Below are 7,743 nucleotides of genomic sequence, written 5' to 3'. Positions count from 1 at the left end.
GTTGCAAGCTCGCAACTGCTCCTGGCACATATTAGGTGCTCAGTAAATGCTCACGCCCTTCCCACCCGCCACCTGCGGCACTCGACACATTTGCAGTCTGCAAACTGACCCCAAATCATCAGCTGCTTGCATTCATGCTAGGATCAAAGAAGGCCATTGGGCTAGTGGGAAGTCAAGTCGGGTAGACTTTCCCGTCTTTCAGGGAGATTTAATAGTAACGACGGTGCTCTCCCGACCCCCTACGCCCTTGCACATAAACTGCAGAGAACAAAATCACTCCGGCACGTATCTGCACGGCTGCCTCTGGAGGTAGGGTCACGGTCTCCGAGCCCCGGGTCTCACAATGATACTGTCCTTTGTCATCTCGTGCCTAGAGTGCTGCCTCCCCACGTATTTCCTCCGTTTTCGACGACTCTGCCTCAGTCTGACTTCCTCGGGAGGTAGAGTTCTCCTAGCCTGTGCGAACGCAAGGGTCCCCTGGAGCCTTCTTCGTAAACCTGCCCCTCCCACTCTGCCTTCACTTCTTCCTCCTTCCCTGGCCAGGAAGAGCCACTCGAGGAACATTTACCGAACGCCTACAGCTAGCAGGCACCGAGCTGGACCGCCGGGAGCCTCACTCCGTGCCACGCCGCAGCACTCGCCTACCTCCGCCCTCCCAACCCGTCCGAATCCGGGATCCTTAGTCCCCCGGCTGCGTCATGGAATCCGCGGGCTTCTTCCGAGGGCATCGCCCCACCTCCTTCCCCAAAGGCGACTTATGATTGGTGGGAACGTGCGTCACTCTGCCGCCCTCCCGCCCCCTCGGGGCCCCGCCCCCGGGCCTCGCAGGCCCCTCCCCTGCGCTCCCGCCCCTGCGCCGCTCCTCTGGCTAATCGCCGGGCGGCGCGCGCCGAGAAGTTCTGGGCAAAGTACTCAGAACTGGCCGCGTGCTGGTGGCGCCCGCCAGCCGGCCCGGGAGAAGGGACCAGAGCGCGACGCGGCCGGTGCGCAGCGCGGCTCCGGCCCCGTCTGTCCGCGAGTGGCCATCCCCGCCCCCGACTCCTGCGGCCGGTGCGAGAGCTGTCAGCTGCACGTTGCGGGGAGACCGGAGAAGCCGGGTTGCCTTCTCCCGGGTCGCCTTCTCCCGGGTCTGTGCGCTAACCCCCCAGCCCTGCACCGGGTAACTAGGGAGTGTCTCCGGCTGCACAGCGCTCAGGTGAGTGGCGGGGCGCCTGCCTAAATGGGGCCGAGGTGTCGGGGGGCCAGGCGGCGGCGCGGGCTCGGAAGGGCTGCGGTTTGGGGGGCGCCGCGGGTCTCTGCAGAACCGGGGTCTGCCCGTGTCGGCCGGGGAGGATCCGGCCCTGGGGCAGACCGAAGCCTGGGAGCTCGCCCTCGGTGCCGGCTGAAGCTCCCGGGGAGGGAGGACCCGGGTCTCACCCACCCTAGGGCTCCGTCCCTCGAGGGACGACTCAGAGGATTGACCGCCAGGAGGAACCGAGCGCAGGGGCTGGAGCGCAGGTGCGGGAGGACGCGGCGCGCGGAGCTGTCCTGGGCAGCGGGGAGGCTCTGCGCCGGGGCTGGAGGCTCAGGAAGCCTGGTTAATTGGGCGGAGCGCGACGCTTTACCACATCCGCGGGATGGGGCGCGCCGGTGAGACTGAGACAACGCTCTCGGGGCAGGCGCTCCGCTCGCCCGCCTTCCCAACCGCGGCTTGCCCAAATCCCCCGTGCCGGGCTGGAGGCCCAGGGCACGTTCCTTTCCTTTCTAAATTTACGTATTCATCAGCTTTCTGGCCCCTTCTGGAATTTTTTTTCTTTTGACTTTCCAATTACTACTGGTCAGATCACCTTTAGGCTCACCCTAACTCTTATCTCAGTGTCTTTCACATTGGTCCTTTCCCGGAGGCCCTGCAGCAGAATCTTAGTTCAGGGTCTTAGGGACTTAATGTACTCTTTCTGAACATTGTCTGCAGTTGGGTTTTCCTATCTCTGTCTCTGTTTATTCCATGGTCAGGTAAATTCTTTAAGTACTGTCATCATAAGCCAGATACTCCCAGGCAGCCCCTTAGCACTGCCCAGCTTCCCGGGGAGCGTTCCTAGCCTCTGGAGTCGCTGATGGGCACTGTCGTAGGTCGTCCAGATACTTCTTAAGCCGGGGCGCGCCGCCCCTCCTTCGGCAACGCAACTTGCTTGCTGCCTCCTGCACACTTGTGCTTGTCCTTCTCCATCTCACAAGCCACCAGTCTCCTCAGACGGGACTCTTGGAGCTGAAGGGACTGTGAAGTTGTCGGTTTCCATGTGTCTGCGTACTGCGCAGAGGTGCTTGAGACCCTTCGGGGTTGCTCTGACCCTCAGAGTTTGAGTATTGGGATGAGGGCATTTAGAAATGTTTTAAACTACAGCTGCAAAAGAGATACTTCCACAGATAGGTGAAAGCGAAGGCCTGGTTTCTCATCATCTACACTGTACCCCGCAAGTATCATACAAGGTGAGGTTCTCCTGGCTAAAGGAGGTCAGGCAGGCCTGGGCTTGTATGCATCCAAGCTAAGTGACCCTCCCGTCTAGCCAAGCCACGTCACCTGTTTGCTGTTGCTCATAGAACTTACATTTCTCCCTGAAATTGTCTCCTTGGATTATTGTGTTCTCTCTCTTCCCTCATTAGGATGTAAGTACCAGGAACGCAGAGATCTTGTCTGTCTTGTTCATCACTTGATCCCCTGTGTCAAGAACACACAGTAGGTTTGCAATAAACATTTATAGAATGAATAAATGAAACCTTCTCTGTAAATATGAGGAATGAGGATTTCATAGCTGATTTTGATTTTCATCTTTATCCTTAATTTACTATTGGGAAAATTAACAAATAACAATACTAGGAACTTTTGTAGATTACCTAATTAAATTTACAGAAGTCTGTTAGCTAGGTATATTTAACCAGATGGGAAATTGAGGGTCCAGCAGGTTAACCAGTGTTGCCAAGGTTATCCTGGCAGAACTAGGATTCCAGCTCATTTTGTCTCTATTGTGCTGGACCTCTTCCAATAAACTAAAATGTGGTTTCCACCATTACAGCTAATAGACATTTAGCTTTATTTGTATCAAAAGCTATGGCTTAGCCAAAAGATTTACTGTTTTCTTATTGAGATATATTTTCAGTAATCGCTAATAGTTACATCATAAGCCACATATTCCCAGGCTGCTGCCATAAGCTGTAGTTTTCTTTCTTTCTCTCTTTCTTTTTTTTAAGACGGAGTCTTGCTCTGTCGCCCTGGCTAGAGTACAGTGGCATGATCTCGACTCACTGCAAGCTCCGCCTCCCGGGTTCACGCCGTTCTCTTGCCTTAGCCTCGTGAGTAGCTGGGACTACAGGCGCCCGCCACCACGCCCAGCTAGTTTTTTGTATTTTTAATAGAGACAGGGTTTCACTGTGTTAGCCAGAATGGTCTCCATCTCCTGACCTCGTGATCTGCCCGCCTTGGCCTCCCAAAGTGCTGGGATTACAGGTGTGAGCTACCGTGCCCTGCCGGTAAGCTGTAATTTTCACCATCTTGCTGGGCAGTATTGTGAGGTTATCTCCATTTTTCAGGTGAAGAATTGGAAACCGAGGTTTAGGAACTTGCCTAAGGTCACCAATAAATTGCTGAGCTAGATTTTTTAATAGTCTGACTTCAATTCTTGCCCCATTATTTAATTAGATGTTAACTCATGATAGAGTCCAATGATACAAATATTAAAACCATCTGAGATTGGGCTGTAAACTTTCTGGTGCCAATATCAAGTGTCTAGTTGTACTGTTTTCAGAATCCTTGAGACTCTTACTGCCATTGATTTTTGTGGTTGCGTTTATGGTTTGTGGGCTTGGTAGATCGGGGACTTTTAATCCAGAAGGAAAGGAAATCCTCCTTTCATCTAAATCTAAAGAGATATCTGATTGGTTTTACTCACTGTGGTAAGTGAACTCTGAAGTAATGCTTTATACCTCTTAAAGAAAGTGCTGGGAAACCAGCTAGTTCCTCTGTTGTCTAATGCAGATTGGAGAGTTAGAAACTGCTACTAATTCCAAAAGCTTCTGCAGTAGGCTTTCAGTAAAACAACTACATTTCAACTCTCCACTCTTGCACTGACACTGAGGGTGAAAAGTTGGGGAGGAGTGGCATGGGTACCACCTAAAGGGCTCATGGCAAAATGGGATGGGGAAGGAATTAGTGATTCCTTCTTTCTTCTACTTTATTCCAGTTTGGGTGCTGGTGTAACATTTCCCCCGCATAAGGGTCTAGATAATGCAGTTTTATTTATAATGTAGTTCTCAGCAGTACTGTATTTTCCTATTTGTTAATTCTATTTCAAGAGTACTCCAGGAAGGGTTGGAGAACCCTGCAACCTAGAATGCCTGAGGAAGAGATTGAGGTGTAGGATACTAGGGAAGATGGAAACTGTTAGGTGGAAAAAGTCTTCCATGTATAATTGAGAGTTGTTTATGGTTCTCTGCACATTCCTTTCTTGTCTAAATTTACATATTTATCAGCTTTCTGGCCCCTTCTGGAAATTTTTTTGTTTTTTGTTTTTTTTTTTTCCAGTTACTACGGTTCAGATCACCTTCAGGCTCACCCTAACTGTTGTCTCAGTGTCTCTCACATTGGTCCTTTCCTGGAGGCCTTGTAGCATCTTAGTTCAGGATCTTAGGGACTTGTGCATTCTGTCCTAACATTGTCTACAGGTGGGTTTTCCTACCTCTGTTTTCCTGTCTCTGTTTTCTTTTTTTTTTTTTTTTTTTGAGATAGAGTCTCGCTCTGTCGCCCAGGCTGGAGTGCAGTGGCCGGATCTCAGCTCACTGCAAGCTCCGCCTCCCGGGTTTCCGCCATTTTCCTGCCTCAGCCTCCCGAGTAGCTGGAACTACAGGCGCCCGCCACCTCGCCCGGCTAATTTTTTGTATTTTTTTTAGTAGAGACGGGGTTTCATCCTGTCTCTGTTTTCATGGTCAGGTAAATTCTTTAAGTACTGTAATTATGTTGTTAAAAATTATTGGGTGGCTTAAAATTATTGGGTGGCTTAAAAGTTCAGCAGCTGTTACTACTTTATTCCAGTTTGGGTGCTGGTGTAACATTTCCCCCGCATAAGGGTCTAGATAATGCAGTTTTATTTATAATGTAGTTCTCAGCAGTACTGTATTTTCCTATTTGTTAATTCTATTTAGTGACATGAGGAATAGAAACCTACTGTAACAGCTGCTGAACTTTTATGTGCTGGGTGCTGTCATACGTTCCTGTACGTGCATTATTGCATTTATTCCTCAGGGCAGCATCAAAGCAGGCATTGTTGTTATACCTCCAGTCTCCAGATGAGGCTAGGAAAAGTTAAGTTCACAACTGCTTTGCAACTAACATATGGTGGATCTCAGACTCAATCCCCAAGTTATTTTCTCTACTTACTTGCACATAGATTCCTTAGCCGGAAGTCACGATCCAGCAGACTGGGCTCAGCTTTGGCCTCATCCCATCATTCCCCAACCCTGTGAACTGGTAGTCTGAGTTTTATTACTCAACAAAGGATTTTGCCTTTGTCCCTGCACTCCTGTTGCCTAGAAAGCTCTCTGGTCTCTCCGTGTGAAAACCTAAGTCTTTCAAAGCTGGACTCATAAACTACTTTTGTCAGCATAATCTCTCTAAACCCAATTTCCCAGAGCATTTGTTTTTTTAAAATATGAGAAACTTCCCAGTTCAGTTTCTGATCACAAAGTATGTTGCTGGTGTCCTTCCTTCCTTCCTTCCGCACTTCTTACCTTTTATCTTCCCCTATTCCTCTCACCCTGTTGCCTCCTGTGCTAGTAATTTATTCAAACTTACTGCTTCCTTTACTAGATTTTAAATGCCTTGAAGGCAGGGTGAATGTGTGTTCCTTAGGTTTCTATTACTCATGTCACTAAACATGGTGTCCTATCTATAGTAACTATTCAATTGAAAAAAATATTAATTATATTTGCTTGCATTTTGTTAGAATATTCTGTGAAAAGGTAATTGGAATGTGACATTTTGTTTTCTAGTTTTCTAATTTGTTTTGATCCACAGTATTTTATGCCATCATCATTTTATGATGAAGCAATAGAATATGCCATCATCATTTTATGATGAAGTAATAGAATTTCTAGTTAAATCCATGAAAAGCACCTGTTCTGGTTGCTCTCATCTTTGGACCAAGGAGATATTGCAAGGAGATCTCAAATTCACACATATAATAATCATTGTCTGTAGAATAAATATTTTGCCTATGTTATGTACTATTTTTTCATATCTATGGTAATGCTGTTAATAAAAATGTACTAAAATTGTTATGGAATTCAAATGGAATTTTTGTGAATATTTTATGGATCAATGAATATTTCACATTTTAAAGCAGATTTGCAAGGCCCTCTCTGAATCAGCTCCTGCTTCCCTGTCTAGACTCATAGCTCACCACTCACTATTGAGACACAATTCACATATTATACAGTTCATCTGTTTAAAGGTACATTTAATGGATTTTAGTATATTCAGAGTTGTGCAACCATCACCATCATTTTAAAACATTTATCACCCGCTAAAAAACATTTGCACCCATTACCAGTCATTCCCCATACTGCCCGTCCATTCCCCCAGTCCTCACCCACTAATCTACTTTATGCCTGTATGGATTTGCCTATTCCGGACATTTCATATAAGGGGAGTCATATAGTATGTGGCCTTTTGTGTCTGGCTCCTTTCACCTAGTATGTTGTTTTCAAGGTTAATTTCTGTTGTAGTGTGTATCAGTACTTCATTCCTTTTGATTGCCTAGTAATACCCCATTATATGTATATACCATGGTTTTATTTATCTGTTTGCTAGCTGATGGGACTGGCATTTCTAAAAAAAAGTTTGATTCTAATGCGACCCTAATGTGTAGTCCAGAAGTTCCTTCGAGCCCTGTTCGCTATTTTATCGTGGAGCTAGAACAGAACCTGGCACAAGATAGATGCGTAATAAACATTCAAATGACTGCAGCATTTTACTAAAAGTGTAACTCCTATTATGTTGCAGTCAGCAGAACGTCTCGTCTTTAAAAAGAGGTCCCCATAGTTGATTTTTTAGATACTGATTTGAACAAACCAACTGTTAAAAAGAGTCAAGGAACTTTGAACATGGCTGCAATGCTACAGTTTTTAGGATTTGCTTTGAAATAATCTGGGGGTGAGGAGGGGGAGTACGGAGGAAGCAAGGCTGTCCGTGAGCTGATATCAGATCAGTTGAGGCTGGGTGATGAATTCTCTATCTGTGGTGTCTGCTGAGCAGCCATTGGTCGCATGTGGCTATTCAGCCTTTAAAATGTGGCTAGTCCTTACTGAGAAGTGCTGTAAGTATAACACACACACTGAATTTCAAAGACTTAGTATGAAAAATAAAGTAAAAATACCTCAATTTTTAAACATCACATGTTGAAATAATATTTTGAATATATTGTAATAATGTGTAATTTAACTTGTTTTCTTTTACTCTTGGTCTACTTAAGAAATTAAAATTACATCTATGGCTCCTATTACATTTCAGCTGGGCAGTACAATGCTATACTTTTGTATATATTTGAAATTTTTCATAATAAAAAGTTTAGAAATATCAAAGGCATCTTTTAAAAGTCTAGAGTATAATATTTTTATAAAGAATTCCTCTGGTATGAAAGGATTGGAAAATACTGATTTTTTTCAAAGATGCTTCTTTGCAGAAGCTTATAGCAGGCAGGCTATAGCCTTCCAATA

General features: G+C 46.2%; 1 protein-coding gene across 6 annotated transcripts in view; it reads left to right on the top strand.

Moving 5' to 3' along the window:
* Positions 1 to 890: 890 nt before the first annotated feature.
* The window catches only part of LOC105475709 (oxysterol binding protein like 3), a 185,908-nt gene continuing 179,055 nt past the window's right edge, over positions 891 to 7,743 (top strand). For 3 of the 6 annotated variants that reach the window (XM_011731195.3, XM_011731196.2, XM_011731192.3), the window contains exon 1: positions 910 to 1,195. The gene's annotated coding sequence lies outside the window, so the exon portion shown is untranslated. Of the gene's footprint in view, positions 1,196 to 7,743 lie in introns of all 6 variants that reach the window. The other 3 variants (XM_011731201.2, XM_011731197.3, XM_011731191.2) reach the window with 2 other exon arrangements.

The sequence above is a fragment of the Macaca nemestrina genome, chromosome 4, assembly GCF_043159975.1.
Source record: "Macaca nemestrina isolate mMacNem1 chromosome 4, mMacNem.hap1, whole genome shotgun sequence".
In the NCBI taxonomy this organism is placed as follows: domain Eukaryota; kingdom Metazoa; phylum Chordata; class Mammalia; order Primates; family Cercopithecidae; genus Macaca; species Macaca nemestrina.
The sequence above is the reverse complement of the archived record's forward strand: the minus strand, read 5'-3'. Positions and strand labels throughout refer to the sequence as shown.